This window comes from Chenopodium quinoa, unplaced genomic scaffold, assembly GCF_001683475.1.
Source record: "Chenopodium quinoa cultivar QQ74 unplaced genomic scaffold, ASM168347v1, whole genome shotgun sequence".
Classification (NCBI taxonomy): Eukaryota; Viridiplantae; Streptophyta; class Magnoliopsida; order Caryophyllales; family Amaranthaceae; genus Chenopodium; species Chenopodium quinoa.
This window is the reverse complement of record NW_018743252.1, coordinates 759,543-776,967: the sequence shown is the minus strand read 5'-3', so window position 1 is coordinate 776,967 and position 17,425 is coordinate 759,543.

The window sequence follows — 17,425 nt, the reverse complement described above, 5'->3', positions numbered from 1 at the left end:
ATGGGAAATGGGAAATCAAGACTCCCTTCCCTATAAATACCCATGTTTTAGTTTTGGGAAAAAGCACTTGAGTTGAACTCAATAAGGCATCTCATTATAAGTTAGAAAACCTTTAAGTTCGTAATACTCTAGTATTTCCTTGGTCTAGCCCCGACTAACCTTAGGGGTAGAGATCGCTCGGGTCGGGTCAAGGGTGCGAGTCGTCAGAGGCTTACGCACTTGCGAAGCTAGAGCTTTCAAGTATGAGCTTGAAGCGAGCGAAGCACGCGTCGAGGGTAAGATCGTCTTTTCTCTTTCTTTCTCTTTTGTTGTTTAATTATGTGATTGCATGTTTAGTTACATTAATTAGTGTGCGGGTCTTGGGCGTATTTCATTTCGCGTAGTGTCGGACACTACGAAACCTAACAAATTACTCTAACAGCAGTTGGAAAATTCCGTACAGTGAAAATATTGGTTGTGTTGCAGAATCTGTCTTAGTGCAGTAAGGATCAGCTGGCTGCTATGACAGCTATGCTGAACTCATTCGGAAAAGGATTTAGCTCCACTTAGCCACTGACATCTGCCGGTCAGCCCGCATTTAGGTCACCTGCGCTCAATCTGACCCCAGAGCCGAAAGAGCTGGCAGCCCTGTGAAAGAAGGTGAAAGAGTTGGAGGCCATAAACTTGAACAGAGAATAGAGCGTAGAAGAGTTAGGGGGAGATCCAACTAAGAACCTTCGTTTAAGATCTCCAACGCGCAACCGATCTCTGAGCCCATAGCAATCAAAGAAGGAGAAACTCATGATGATCCCCGAGGACTCACCTTTCTATAGAGAAATTATGGAGGAGCCGATGGAGATAATTAAGATGTCCTCATGTAAGTATAACGACACCACAACTCCGAAGAACCATCTTTCTGTCTTTGAGAGTCACATGGTCTTGTACACGAGAACTTATTCAGTATGGAGCAAAGCCTTCCCTCCCACCTTGGAAGGGCTGGCAGGAGAATGGTATCGATCCTTGGAGAAGGGGTCAGTTTACTCTTACAACGGTCTGAAGAGGCTATTCATGGACCACTTTGTCATGCTGGTAGATCTCACAAAAATGACGACAGAGCTAATGTCATTGGAGCAAGGAGAGACTGAATACCTCAGAGACTTCATTACCCTATTCAACAAGGTGGCAACCTCAGTCCCCAATATGAGCCAGGAAGTGGCCTTGTTAGCAATGTAGAGCGACTTACTGCCAGGGTCAGCATTCAGAGAGTACATGGGTAGAAAGGACTTGAAAACCCTAGCTGAAGCCCTGGGAAAAGCTCACGAATTCATTAAAGGGGATGAGACAGACAAAACAATGTTATCTAGAAAGTCGGTCTTTACCAAATCAGGTAGAAGGGCAGAGCTGAGTCGTGCAGAAGCAGCAGGTAGAGCAGACTCAAATTCTGGCGAAAATGAAAGGGTGGACCAGTAGAGGAGAGACAATGAAAGGGGTTCAGGTCAAAGAAGATCAGGGCAGGGCAGAGCACGACTGCAGGGCAGATATGAACAGTCAACACCTTTCACCCACAACCGATCACATATTTTCAATGTGAATAAGTACGATGACAAATGGCAGAGACCCCCAAGAATGACCACACGTGACCTGGATCCAAAGAAGTGGTGTGATTTTCACAAGGATAAGGTTCATATTATTGAGGAATGCATTCACCTCAATGATAACATTGAGGATCTCATCAGGAGAGGATACTTGAATCAGTTCAAACAACACTCTGCCAAGACAAGGCTTGAGGTAATCAGAGACCTAGAAATGAGCGATGAAGGGACAATAAGAATGATAGGGATAGACGTGAGGACAAAGATAAAGACAAAAAAGAACCAGGGGAAGACTGGTAATTAGTGGTGGACTTGTACATGGAGGGACAGTCAGCCGAGCAAGGGCTGACCTCAGATAAATGGTGCACCAAGTAAATTACAAGTAACGCAGAAAATGGCCACCTCCATCACCTTAATCAAGAGTGGTGTTTAATGAGCAGGATCAGCTAGGCATCGTCTACCCTCACGACGATCCCCTAGTGGTTTCCATGACAATTGTAAATTGGAAAGTTCGAAGAGTCTTGGTAGATAGGGGAAGCTCAGCTAATATAATGTTCATTGAAGCCTTTCGGAAAATACACCTAGATGACAGATATCTCAGGAGGGTGAACTATGAGGTCACCACATTTGATGGCTCAGGAATGATTCTCGAGGGTATCATAGAATCAGTCCAAATTGGAGAGGGGGCACAAGCCAGAAACGTGAGAGTAGAGTTTTTGGTCATCAATTCCCCATCTCCTTACAACGTGATAATGAGCAGACCCCTTATTCATAAGGTGCGGAGTAGTATCCACATTGCATCTAGTAATAGCATACGCTACAAACAAAGGTGCTTTAGGCAAGCTGAGAAGCTGCTAGAAAACAGCTCGGCAGTGTTACATTAACGCTTTGCGAAACTCGGTAAATTATGGTTCTCTGCCCAAGGTGCCAGAGGAAGCAGTTAGAGAAGAAAAAACCTCGAGGAAGAAAAAGAGGCGGGAATACAGAGATAAGAAGGAAAAACAAAAGTTGGCTATGGAGAATTCTGAGCCTGAGAAAGAAGATGTAGCTCGCCCCACCCTAGAGGAGGAGCATGAGGTGGTCGAATTAGTTGAAGAAGATGAATCCCGAACAATGAAAATTGGAAAAGATATTGAGCCTAATGTTAGGTTGAACCTGTAGCTTTGTTAAGGAGGAACGCAGACATATTCACATTTTCAGTAGACGAAATGCCTGGCATAGACCCAGAGGTTATGGTACACTGTTTGAATGTTAGGGAAGAGTCAAGGCCAATGAAACAGAAGTTAAGGAATTTCTCGGTCGAGAAGAACAAATCCATCCAGAAAGAGGTTACCTTGAATGGCTGGCGAACGTGGTCATGGTCAAAAAAGCGAATGGGCAGTGGAGAATGTGTGTGCATTTCACAAATCGGAATTGCGCCTGCCTAAAAGACTGTTACCCTCTACCTAGAATAGATCAACTGGTGGATTTAACGAGTGGGAACACACTTCTAAGCTTCATGGATGCCTTTTCAGGTTACCATCAGATCAGCCTATACGAGGCAGACAGAAAGAAAGCTGCCTTCATCACCTATTTCGGGGTTTTTGGAGTCCCTCGGGGGATTTACAATTCTGGGAATGTGCGCCGACCGTCTGTACCTGCAAACCACGAAACTCCGGTTGGGTGGAGTTCCGCCTCCGACGATCAAGTTAGAATGTCTCCGGATGTAATAAAGGTGGGGAAAGTAAATGGATTTTCTCTCTGATTCAGAGAGAATTCTGCAATTAATATTACTTGGTTTTGGTGTTTGTATTTATGAGTGTTTTCTGAATGTATAATTAATGAGGAGTTTCCTCTATTTATAGTAGAAGAAGATCTGCTCCCCTATTAGGGTTACACTGCCACGTGTCAGCATCCGATTGGATCCCATTAGGCCCTTATGGGGCTGACATGTGTCAGCTTGCTATTGGGCCACGTGGCATATGGCTTTTTGCCCCAAACATTTGCCCCTCACAAGTGTGCCGTGGCTTGCCATGTGGCACCTGTGACACGTGTCACATTATGTGAAGGTGACGGTTCGTCTCCTTCCCTACATTTTTTTTTAGAATTAGAATTTCGAATTTGAATTGGAGGGGGAGGTGACAGTTCGCCTTTTGCCTCCCTCCTATAATTGGGAGGCTTCCTCCTCTCATTCCATACTTTGCAAATTTTCACAAAAAATTTCTTTGAGAGAAAAAAGCTCTAACATTGCTGCTCTTGCATTCAACCAGCTCGTTTGATTCAGATACGTCCGGATTCCGGTTGAGTGCTTCTTGGATCAACTCACTAAAGTACCGTCTGACTTAGTCAATTTTCTCTTGTTGATTTCAATGGAACCACATCCGGTCTTATACCGTCTGGGGCACCTTTAAGCAATTCCTTTCATAAATTGCATTCAATAGACCCACAACTGGTCTTATACCGTCTGGGGTATCTTCGAGCAATTTTCTTCATAATTTGCTTTCAATAGATCCACCGGTCTTATACCGCCAGGGGCATCTTTAAGAAATCTTCAAAAACTACATTCAATTGACCCTCAGCCGGTCTTATACCGTTTGGGGTATCTTCGAGCAATTTTCTTCATAAATTTCTTGCAATAAACCCACAGCCAGTCTTATACCGCTTGGGGCATCTTTAGGCAATTGTCTTCAAAAATTGCGTTCCATAGGCCCACAGCCGGTCTTATGCCGCCTGGGGCATCTTTGAGCAATTTTCTTCAAAAACTGCATCCAATAGACCCACAGCCGGACTTATACCGTCTTGGGTATCTTCGAGCAATTTTCTTCATCAGTTGCGTACAATAGACCCACAGCCGGGGTCTTATACCGCCTAGGGCATCTTTAAGCAATCTTCAAAAACTGCATTCAATAGACCCACAGTCGATCTTATGCCGCCTGGGGCATCTTTGAGCCATTTTGTTTTATAAACATCTGACCATTTGTTTTGTTTTTCAGCTTTCAAAACATACACAACCGAACTCTTCCGCCTGTGGTATCTTCAAGCCACATTTTGGGAAAACGGTTGAGTCTTCTACAAATTTCAGTTGCTCTTCCAAGGGGCACCGTCTAGGGTATCTTCAAGCAACAACTCAAAGATCCGTCTGCTAGCAAGCTTTTTACTACTTCAAGGTACCGTCTTTGCTCCTTGCAACTTTTTGAGTTTTTCCCGGCTGTATAGGTTGTTAGAGAATAATGGACTCACCCAATACACACATGGCACAACCTAGGGCAGTTGCCAACCATTCACCGGATACGGCTAAATCTAGGACTGGGATGCCGTCTGGGGGTGTTTGGACCACCCTTACTCTTCTATGAATCCGAGCGTCTCTGTTCATGTGCAGGACAGAATGGCTCGGACAAGGAAAACGACTGTTGACCCCGAGTACCAGTCAGATGATTTAGCCGGAACTCCGGTTGATAATTCTCCGGTTGATAATTCTCTATATGACAAATCGGGCGTACCTAGCACGCCCGGAGATGAGATTCTTGAGGAAACCGGGAGCTCAGACGGTGAGGAAACCGTTCAGCAATCTGACTCAACTGAGTCTACAATGGAGCCGGATGCCCCTCAAGAGGATGAGGAGGCATACAACTGGCCTTCAATAAATAACCCAACAGAGGCGCACATGAGCGCCTGGGACGTTGTGACATTAAATGCGACCCTCCCGTCATTTTTGAAGAGGCGCCCGGTAGGGGCTGGATGGGAGATAGTTGTGCCGCCGGTAGATGCAACCGTTGTCTGGGATGACGACGTGGAACACGCCGATAATTACTTGAGTTGTTATGAGGCGACAAAGCTGGCCTCCGGTTCCCCCTTCACAACACAATCAAGGCCATTTTGAGAGGTTACGACCTTGGCGTCTGGCAACTTGCACCCAACTCTTGGGTGAACATTTTGGGGTACATAGCCGCCTGCGAAATGCAGGACGTGACGCCTAGCTGGGAGGCGTTTGCGTACATGCACTATCTTAGTCGTGTCCCAGGCGGCTGGAATGCGTGGTACACACTAACCACGCATCCGGAGTACATGATGACTTTGGAGAAGCCATCGAAGTGGACCAGCTAGAAAAGCAAATTTTATATGGTCTCTTCCCCATCTTCGACTACCACCGGCTGCGCCGTTACAATAAGTACCCGGCTCTATTGGGAAAGAAATGCGCCCTTGCTAAGATACCGGGGAGGTCTTGGGATCAAATAATGGAGCCGAGCCTTTTTAAGAAGATAACCCTGCCACTGGATGATGGGACACAAGTCATTGTCCCTCAATTTTGGGTCCCTCATCCGGACTGGTTCAAAGACGAGGCATTCCTTTCCGCTTGCGGTCTTAGCACCTTTTGGAGCAAACGTAGGTTCATTACTTAACCGGCGTCTTATGTCGTCTGTATGGTGTTTGAATGATCTCTAACATATATATTATATTTTTTTTTTTTGCAGAGAAAGGACTCGAGATGACTCCTCCCGAAAAAAAAGCCGGCTAAGTCAGCCGCTGAAATCAGGAAGGAGCAACTTGAGAAAAAGAGGGCCCAACTGGCGGCCAAAGGTGATGGGGTAAGCACCGGTTGATCTTTTTACTGTCTGTATGTCTTGTAGCCCATCTTGATAATAACCGGTTGCTTTGTTTTCTTTTGCAGACGGGGAGCCAGAATGTTCCTCGTTCCTTGAAGCAGATGGTGAAGAGACTGGGAGAGGAACTTTCCCAGCCTGCTTCAGAAAGGCGGAGGGTCCCGCCTACTCCTACATCCGCCTCTACTGGAAGACAGCCGGCTCCTGAGAGGCCTACGTTCGCAGGCAAAAGTCTGCATGATCTAGGCTTAGGCTCAGGACCGGTTGAGGCCGGGGCTAGGGAGCCTGAGGCTCCCTCTAGCCGGGTGCTTGCTATTGCATCCGACTCTAATAGCAAGGTACGGATCTCACTTTTGACCCCCCTTGGCCGCTTGGGCCTGTTCGAGTCAAGTCCCAAGCTACCTAGTTAGGGGATTCTACATGTAGCCGACAGAATATAGGCGCTACATATGCTTAGTACATATGCAGATGCCTTTTCTCGTTGGCCGGATCTGCAAAATTATGCCAAGAGAATGCTAAGGAATCACATCCGGTCCGAAAAGGAGGCGGTACCGGGTATCAACCAGGTCAACATTGGCCGCATCAACTCACCGCTAGCTGAGGTAATATACCGGTTGGGGTACTTTTGTGCAATTTTGCTAATTACCGGTTGTAATATAACTAAGAACCTAACTTCTTTTCCGGTTGACTTTTATAGGTGATGTTGAGAGTTGATGGGATGAAAGCCCCCTTGCGGAAGAAGCAAGAGGAGGTAAGGGATGCCTAGAGACGGGCAGCCGAATTAATAGATGTCTCTCAATATAACTCCCTTATGCTTGAAATCCAAACTAAAGCCCGGGAGATGAAACAAGAGGAACTCATCCGGGAGCTCATGGCTACTGCTGATACACCCAACAAGAAGGCTGCCGATTGTGAACTCCAAGTTAACCAAATCAAGGCTAACATCAAAGCCTTGGGGGAGGCTGACAAGGAGAACACCGTGCTGAAGGCTGAGGTCACCCGGTTGAAGGATGAGCTAGCCAAGACCCAGAAGGAACACAAGGACCAGCTGGCGGCTGAGCAGGACCGGTTGGTTACCGAGAACGAGCGTGACTGCGAGGAGCGCATGAAGATGGCATGGTCTTTGATCCATCCGGATACCGACTATGCTTTCTTCGACTTGAGGTACAAATACGCTACCGAGGTATTTGATGCTCAAGTTCTCAAGACTGAGAAGCCGACTCCTTTTGAAGAATGGGCCGACATCAAGGAGGAGCACGCGGAAGAGACTACGTCGGGTGAGGCTGGAGAAGCCCAAGCCCAGCAAACTCAAGAAGCCCCTCCTGCCAGTTAGGACTAGCCGTCAGAACAGCAACAGTAGCAGCAGCAGTAGCTTATCATTTTTTAAATCCTGCTTTCATCCGGCCTGCGTGACGCGTACTTTTGTATCTTTTTCCCCGGACAAGGGTTCGGCTGACATTTGAATCTGAATTTGTATATATATATATATGTATATATATGCCGACTGTGTCAGTTTTGATTTGCTACTATTTGCTTCAAGTTTTTGCAATTTTTGCAATTTTTGCAATTTGAATTGATACATGCGGTATGTCGGATGCAATGGCTCTGTCTTTCCTTGGATGGTTGTTTGCTTATAGTTAATCTAACTCTAAGCAGGCAGGCGTCCATAGACATCTGGATAATAAAATAGACGGTCCTTGACCGTTTTGATACAGAATTATTCATAAGTTGTACCTGCCGGTTGTGCCGGCTAAACCCAACCTAGAACACTCGTTTAACCGACTGCGGATTACCTCTAGGGTATCCGACAATGCTGCTGATTGGTATGCAGGCGGCCTGTGGTCGGACGTATGCATTTTAACCAACTGCAGGTTCAGCGAAAAGGTTTTGACCTTGCTTATGGAAATTGTAGCCGGCTGTTGTGTTTTTTGGGGCAATAACCAGGTGTATCTTGATTTCGATAGGTCATTCGAACGGCCATGAGTCATCTTTATCCTAACAGGTTAAAGTCTTTTGAGTTTATGACCTGTAGAACAATGTACCACCCAGAAGGGAGATGTTCTCTTCGACGAATTCACCCAATTGGGCGTTGCCAGATGCCTGCTCATGTTGGAGTAGGCGGTTTAAAACACGTTTGGCCTTTGGCCTTATGGTTAGCTAAGTTCGAAATTTAGCCTTCTACTCAATTAGAGCAAACCGGTGCCTGGTTGTGCATTGCACAGACGGGACTTATACAAAAGATAATTGGAAATAAAGTACTCTTTCATTAATATACTCTATTTACAAAATATTTACAAGTCCTTAGAAGTAGTACTTTTTCAAGTTATCTACATTCCAGGTTCTGGCTAGCTGCCTACCGCCTGGTGTTTCCAAGCGGTAGGTGCCGCCTCTGACTTCTTCAAAAATTTGGTAGGGGCCCTCCCAATTAGGGGTTAGCTTCCCTTGCTCATTTTCTCTACCGGTTGCCTCCATTTTTCGTAGCACAAAGTCCCCCACTGTGAGTGGTCGTTTGTGTACTCTTTTGTTGTAGGCCCTGGTCATTCTCAGACGGTATATCTCATGACGCAAGGCGGCATTGCCCCTGCGCTCCGGGAGTGAATCTAATGCTAGACGCATGGCTTCCCAATTAGCCTCTTCATCATATAGCATGACTCGGAGTGTTTGCTCATAGTGTTGAATTGGCAGGACAGCTTCAGTACCGTATGTCATGAGAAACGGGGTTTCACCGGTTGCCCCTTTTTCAGTTGTTCTGATGGCCCAAAGGACATGAGGCAATTCATTTGCCCATAGACCACCAGCCCTTTCAATTTTCTTCTTAATGCGTATGAGATGAGCTTGTTGAAGGCTTAAACTTGGCCGTTTGCTTGGGGGCGACCAACGGATGCAAATTAATGTGAGATCCCCTGATCTCCCAACCAGCTCTTGAGGGTAGGCGTTTTGAACTGAGGGCCATTGTCAAAGACCATAGACATAGGAACCCCAAACCGGGGGATGATGTTCCTCCGGATGAAGGGAAGGACATCCTTTTTCACCGTCTCTGCCTCAACCCATTTGGTGAAGTAATCTACAGCCACCAAGATGTACCTCCGCCCGCCTGTGGCAAGCGTATATGGACCTAAGATAGTCGTCAGGTCTGTAGTCGGACGGTGTATGAGCCGGCCAAATCTTTGGCACTTGTCACACTTTTTCACCATTTCCATGACGTCTGCCTCAAGAGTAGGCCAAAAGTAACCCTACCGTCTAGCCTTCTTGCTAGAGTTCTGCCGCCTATATGTGATGCACAAAAGCCCGAGTGCAGATCCTCTAAAACCTCTTTGCCCCTTTCAGGGGTAACACACTTCAGAAACGGCTGGAGGTAACCCTTTCTGAAGAGCTCCCCCTTGTAGATCTCGAAGCTCAAAGCTCGCTTTTTCAATGTTGCCGCTTCTGAAGGGGCATCCGGTAAAGTGTCGTCTACCAAGTAATCCCGGATGGGGTCCATCCAGGTAGAGCTTCGGTCAAGAATTCCAATGGGATGATGCCAGTTTGGACAATGCATCCGCCTGATTGTTTTCTGACCTAGGCACCTAACTTAGATGGAATTCGTCAAGTGTCCCAGCCTCATCTTTGACTGCCTGCAAATACTTGATCTTCGCCGGATGGGTGGCCTCATAGTCAACATGGTATTGGCTAACAATCAGTTGAGAATCTGAGCAGGCGTCAACTTTCCTTGCCCCTGCCGCCTTACACATGCGTATACCGGTTAGCAGGGCTTCGTACTCCGCCTCATTATTTGAGGCTTGGAATTTGAACCGTAGTGCGTATTCATATTTGTCCCCTTCCGGAGATTTGCAAATTACGCCTGCACCACAACCGTTCATAGTAGAGCTCTCGTCTACATATAGCTTCCAAACCTGATCAACATTTTTCGGCTGTGCTGGCCTTGTCATTTCCATAATGAAGTCGGCGAACGCCTGACCCTTCACTGCCTTTCTAGGTTTGAAGGAGATTTCCAGACTTTGCATCTCAATAGCCCACTTGAGCATTCTGCCGGATGATTCCAAGGTTGTCATTGGCCGCTTGAGGGGTTGGTCTGTGTGAAAGGAATGGTGTCCTTCCAACAAGTGTATTCTTTCGATAGAGGGTTCAGAATTATTACGGAGCTGATTCTTCAGTAAGGTCAAGTGATCGGAATGCCTAGGTGGAGGCCGCTTCCGATCAGTAATATCAATGTACAATTGATGTTACAGCTTAATCTTAACTGAACCCTTCGGGTCAACCCAATCAAATCACCGATCCGAGACGACGAATTAATCCGAAAGGATTTAATGAGTCAGTAAAGTTTTACGAATACAGACGTCGGATATCGAGCCTAGGGCGTCGAGACCGAGCGTCGCGAAATCACAAAGCAACAAGTACGAACATAGCCCTGGCACCACACTGGCCTAGCCATGTGGATGCTAGGCTAGTTCAGGCTAGCATGCACCTAGCACGGCTAGGCACAAGCCTAAGCACACTAGGTGTGCTAGGCGCGCAATTGCAGCCTAGGTGCACCATCGCAGCCTAGGCGCGGCCTGGCAGCCTATCGCAACCAATAGGCGCACCAGGCGCACCTAGCAACCCATCGCAACTATCGCAGCCCTAGCATGAGGCTAGGCACCATTGCTACCCATCGCAGGCACCAGGCGCACAATCGCAGGCACTAGGTGCTGCGTGCGTGCGTGCCTGGCATGGCAACATCATCCCTGGCACCAAGTGCTAGCATTGGTGCCTGGCTAGCATTGGCGCAGCAGTCGTGCTGGCTTATGTGCTAGCCTTCGCATGGCAGCACCAAGCAGCGCACCATGCATATGCGAGGGTCTGGGCGCCAGCTTATTGCTAGGCCACGCACAGCAGCCCAGCATCACCACGCACCAAGGCTGATGTGTGATGCGTGGGTGTGCGTGTGGTGCGTGGCTAGTGCGTGTGCGAGAGATGCTGCGAAGGTATGTGTGCGTATGGTGCGAGACAAAAGGGGCCAGCATGCGTGGCTCGCTAGCATCATGTATGTTGGATGCGCGAGGTGTGTGCTTATGTGCGTGGGATGCTGGGGCCAGCGCAAGCACGCACCAGCGCCTAGCACTGGCACGCACCAGCGCCAAGCATCGTCCAGCACCAAGCAGCATTGCCTGGCTGGGATGCGAAGGCTGCTTGGTGGGCTGGTGCTAGCTGGCTAGGCATGCTGGCAGTGTCAGCTGGCTGCCAGCCCAGCAGCATGCTTGAGGCGATTTTGTGAGGAGAGTGGGGACCAAGGCTTAGAGCCATGCCTCGGGGAGCAACGCAATGGTCCCCCCCAAGGTACATGGTCCTTATCTAACTCTCTCTCTCCCCTTGACACTTGTTACACTGTGATTGGATTTATTTATTAATTTATTTTAGAAATAAATTAATTAGCAAAATTATTCATTCTCCCACATTGGTTGGGGAATGAAGTTCAACGGTTCATTTCCCTATAAATACCAAGCTTGGGTATTGGGAAATGAACAACCTTGAGTGGAATTAAAAAGGCAACTCTAAGTAAGAGTAAACCTTTGATTCGTAAAACTCATAGTTATTTTGTCCGGGTCTTGACTAACCTTCAAGGCTTAGGACGCTCGGGTCGGGTCGAGGGTACGATCCGTCGGAGATCTCGTGTTTTCGGGATTTTGAATTAAGAGCTCTTTGGGAGCGAAGCACGCGTCAAAGGTATAATTCTTGTTTTTAATCTTGTTTGATTAAGTTTAATATGCTTGTTAATTGTTTAAATTAAGGGGTGGGTCTTGGTGGGTTTCCTTCCGCGTAGTGTCGGGTCACTACGAAACCCTACAGCGGTATCGGAGCCACGCTCCTTTTAATTTTTGCAATTATTTTTTAATTAAGGTGTTTTAAAAGAATTTAATTTTCTAGTTCATGTTCTTCTAATTAGATTAGATGCTCGTTTCAATTAATTTTAAAACTCGATTTTATTTTCAATTTGGTTGTTGAACCCAGATTTTAGCTCAAAAATAGTGATTTTTGGGTGGAATCGACATTCTGGAACAGATTCAACTCTTTCAGGGCTGTCCAGAAGCCAAATTCGAACCAGAAACCCAATTTTTCTGGGGTTTTTCGTTTTTCAACGAAAATTTTAATTCTTTTTAAGCCTTGATTAATGCAAGCATTACAAGGTTAGATTAAATGCATATTTGCATCTCTAATCTTCTGGTTTTAAAATATCCTTGAGCATAATAATGGAGTTTTTATTAGTGCTTAAGATGATATACCAATTTTTCACATAAACTTGTTTTTTCACAAATTTTGCAAATAAATTGCAATAAAGTGTGAAAACTTGTTGTGATTTTGTAATTTTAAGTTCCCAAGTAATGTTAAAGTTCTAATCTTTAAAGGTTTAAATGATAGGAACCCTAACCCTAAATTCCATGTTGAACAAAGTTTGGATTTTTCATGTTAGGTTGATTAAAATCCATTAAGTTCAATTACGTGTGAGTAAAATTTGATTAATCTTCATATTGGAAGATGTAATCTTGGTATTTTACACAAGTATGCAAGTTGGAAAATTTTTATCATTGGATGGTTAATTTATTTTTCCAACTTCCATTTGTCAAATCCATTATTAATTTGCATATTGGCAACATTAATTTTGGACATAGCTCATTTTATTTTAAGCATAAAATTAGACCTAATTTTGTTCAAAATTGAAATTTTGGATAATTTAGGCTTGTGCACGCACCAATAAAATAAATTTTATTTAAGTAGGACTTAATTTTATTTTATTTTATTTTCCCTCAAATTAATTCTAAAATGTAATTTGGAATTAATTATTGTCACACACAAATCGGAATTAAAAATCCGAGGAAATGCACGTAAATCAATGCAAAACCGCAAGCGTCGCCAAGGCTAGCCGGGCTGCCTAGCAGCCCACATGTGGCTGCCTATGGTTTACGCAAGGCTATTGCACCAATGCGCGTGGCTGTGTGTGGCAGGGAAGGTGTTGGGCGCAGCAATGCGTGGGGCACTGGTTGGGCAGAGGCTGCCTATGCATGCTGGCTAGCAGCAGTAGGCGCCAGCCCAGCACGCAAGCACCAGCATGCTAGCAGGCCGCTGGGCTAGCAGCGATGCTTGCTAGGCATTGCAGGCCTCGCCCACGCACCATAGCGCCATGCCATGGGCTGCCTAGCAGCCATGGTGCGCAACCTCAAAGGGTTTTGTGGGACGTTTTTGCTTAAGCTTGAGCTATGTTTTTGCGATATTTTTTGCTGTTTTAATAATTTTAAATAATTATTTTAACGAGGCTAAAAACCTCGATTTTCGATTTTGCAAAATTTTGACAAATTATGGGTAATGCCGACTTAATTAATCGGATTAATTAAGTAAGGATGCAGAATTTAGTGGGAGCTTAATTAAGTGCGTTAGCATTTTGCGTTTAGAAATAATGGATTAAACCACTTTGACTAGTTTTAATTAGGCGCGTTAATTGGATTAACCACCTAAGTTAGTTACTAGTTTTGCGTGTTTAATTAAGTATTTCGTAAAATTGCATGGGCCATTCACAAATAGTGAATGGGTGAATGGAAGATTGTTTTCAAAACAGGTCTTTGAAAATGGCAACTAGTGGGGCCCGACTAGGATAGAAAATACGGACTGCGTTCCGTTGTGTATTTTTGTAAATCTAAATACGGTCTGCGAACCGTTAAGTATTTTTGTACTATTAGATTAATCTTAGTCGTTCTATCTAGCTTCTTTTATTTCTTTTTGGCCAAGATGTCTCAAGGTGGCGTTTCAACGAAGACGAGCCAAGATGAAGACCCATGGAAATTAAAGATTTCAAGGGGTCATGCTAGTTGCCAAATGCATCTACTTTATGCCTTATATATTGTCATTATATATAATTTCTAGATGCATGTCTAGGATTTCTATTATGTTGCGACGATTAGTTAAGTTCACTTAAATCAACCAACATAGAAACCCTAGGTCCCTTTAATAATATTGAGCTAAAATTTGCCGTTCTAAGAACAACACTTACCGAACTAATGCGCGTACGGGATGGATTACGCCAAAGTGAGGCATCACTACTTCCCTAGGAACGTAAGGTATACTAGGTATACAAGTTGTGTTGGTTAAGCTCAACGATATCAGTAAGGAGTCCTTAGATGTCGTGGCAAAAGAGATAAAATGTCAAGAATGCATTAGATGCGACATTTTATCAAACCGAGAGTAGCTTGGAGCTATTAGCAATTGGATTGATTACCTTAAGATATTTAATGGTTAAGACAAGCCAAAGCATGCTTATCCATTTCTTGATCTTTGGGATCTCGGAATCATTTTATTCTCGCCCATAAGGGACAATTTTAAATGCGTGGATAAAATGCTCAATAAGATTGAATAAATATGCATGAACGTTTTAAATTTCAACTTATTGATATATGAATGGTTTTTCACTTCAAATTCTTTCAATTCTCTTTGCGCTCGATTCTCGACAAGGAGAAGTAACTCAAAGAAGGAGAAATCATGTCTGCAAGTAACTCAAACAACAACCAATTCTCTTTGCGCTCGATTCTCGACAAGGAGAAGTTGAGCGGGCCAAAATTTCTTGATTGGCAAAGAAATCTCCGCATTGTACTAATGCAGGAGCAAAAGGATACGTCCTTGATGAGGAAATGCCCGACGCTCCTAATGAGGTCACTCAGGCTGCCCTTAACCGATGGCAAAGTGCCAATCGGGATGTCAAATGCATCATGTTGGCCACCATGTCTCCGGACCTTCAAAAGACTTTCTTTGAAAAGGAGACAACTTTTGAAATCATTTCTGAGCTTCAGAATATGTTTCAAGAGCAGGCCCGAACTGAAAGGTTCGAAACCCACAGGCAGATCCTTAAGAGCAAGCTCAAGAAAGGAGAGCCAGTCAGCCCGCATGTCCTCAAAATGATTGGATTAGTTTGAGAACATGGAAAGGCTTGATGCTGGGTATTCAACTAAAATGGCAGTTGACATCATTCTCCACTCCCTTCACAAAGGCTATGATCAGTTCAAGATGAACTATAATATGCATAGTATGGAGAAAACCCTCACCGAGCTTCATGGTATGTTGAAGCAAGCCGAGGAAACCCTCAAGGATGAGGGCAAGCATGACATGCTCATGGTGAGGAAGGGCAAGCCATTCAAACGTTTGGGCAAAAGGAAGAGCTTTAAAGGGAAAAAGAAGAAATTCGCGGTCAAAATCTGCCAAGGGCAGCAAGGACAAGAAGGCAGCTTCTTCTAAATCTGATTCCGAATGGTTTCACTACAAGAAGGGACATTGGAAACGGGACTGCCTCAAATTCAAGGAAGATAAGAAGAACGGCAACATTGCTTCTTCATCAGGTATTTTCGTTATAGACTTAAACTTCGCTAGCAAAACATCATGGTTATTAGATACCGGATGTGGCTCACACCTTTGTTCCAATGCTCAGGGACTAAGGATAAATAGGAGGGTAGAGAAGGGAGAGGTCGAGCTTCGGGTCGGCAATGGAGTAAGGATGTATGTCGTATCCGTTGGAACTCTCAGTTTGTCTTTGCCCTCAGGGCTTATTCTAGAACTTGAAAACTGCTATCATGTTTTCTAGAGTGACCAAAAACATTATTTCAATATCGGCGTTGGACGCCAAAGGATTCGAATTTCGAATCAAAAACAATAGTTGTTTTATTTATTTTGATAATGTTTTATATGGTAAGGCACACTCAGAAAATGGTCTTTAGGTGCTTTCACTAGACAAACAGGTTTATAACATCGAGAATACTGCCAAAAGGGCTAAGACCATAGAGTCGAATCAAACCTACTTGTGGCATTGTCGTCTTGGCCATATTAACATCAAGTGCATCAAGAAACTTCTTCAAGAAGGTATTCTTGACTCATTCGACTTAGAGTCGTTTGAAAATTACGAAGGATGCTTATTAGGCAAGATGATAAAACAACCATTCTCCAAGATAGGAGAAAGGTCAAGTGACTTATTAGGTCTAATACACACGGATGTATGTGGACCTATGAGCACACCCGCAAGGCAAGGTTAACGATATTTCATCACCTTCACCGACGATTATAGTAGATATGGCTATATCTACTTAATGTCGAATAAATTTGAATCCTTTGAGAAATTCAAAGAATTTCAGAAAGAAGTTGAAAATCAACTTGGCAAGAAAATCAAAGCACTTCAATCGGATCGAGGTGGTGAATATTTGAGCCATGAAATCGACGATCACTTGAAAGAAAATGGCATTCTTGTAGAGTTGACACCTCCCGGAACTCCTTAGTGGAACGGAGTGTCCGAACGGAGGAATCGAACCTTCTTAGACATGGTTCGATCAATGATGGGTCTTAGTGAACTCCCTATATCTTTCTGGGGACATGCGCTACAAACTGAAGCACTAACACTGAATAGAGCTCCGTTAAAAACTGTAGAAAAGACTCCATATGAATTATGGACTAAGAAACCTCCTAGGTTGTCTTTTCTCAAGATTTAGGGATTCGAAGCATATGTCAAGAGATTGATTTCGGACAAACTTCACCCCAAATCGGATAAGTGTTTCTTTGTGGGATATCCAAAAGAAACCAAAGGGTATTACTTCTACAATAAATCCGAGAACAAAGTTTTTGTTGCTCGTGATGGTGTCTTTTTGGAGAAGGATCACCTTTCTAAAATGACAAGTTGGAGGAAAATCAAACTCGACGAAGTTCGAGAGGACGAGCAACAATGTCAACATGACAAAACTGACAATCTAGATACTTTGGAAGCATCTAAGAAGATTGGTCAGAATCAAACAGACAATGAAAATGCTCAACCGATTACCCTTCGTAGGTCACAACGGCAAAGATCTCAACCAGACAGATACCTTGGTATCGTCTTAACTGATGATCAGGACATCCTAGTTATGGATGGTGATGAGCCGGCGACATACAAGCAGTATGACAAGCCCCGACTCTGCAAAATGGCAAGAGGCCATGAAATCCGAGATGGACTCCATGTCTGAAAATCAAGTCTGGGACTTGGTGAATTTGCCCGAGGGTTATGCACCCATTGGTTGCAAATGGATCTTCAAAGTGAAGACAGACAGGGATGGAAATGTATCAATATACAAAGCTAGACTGGTGGAAAAAGGTTATAGACAAGTCCACGGGGTTGACTATGATGAAACTTTTTCACCAGTTGCAATGCTAAAATCCGTCTGGATCATCCTAGCGATTGCTGCATATTACGATTATGAAATATGGCAAATGGATGTCAAAACCGGCTTCCTTAATGGA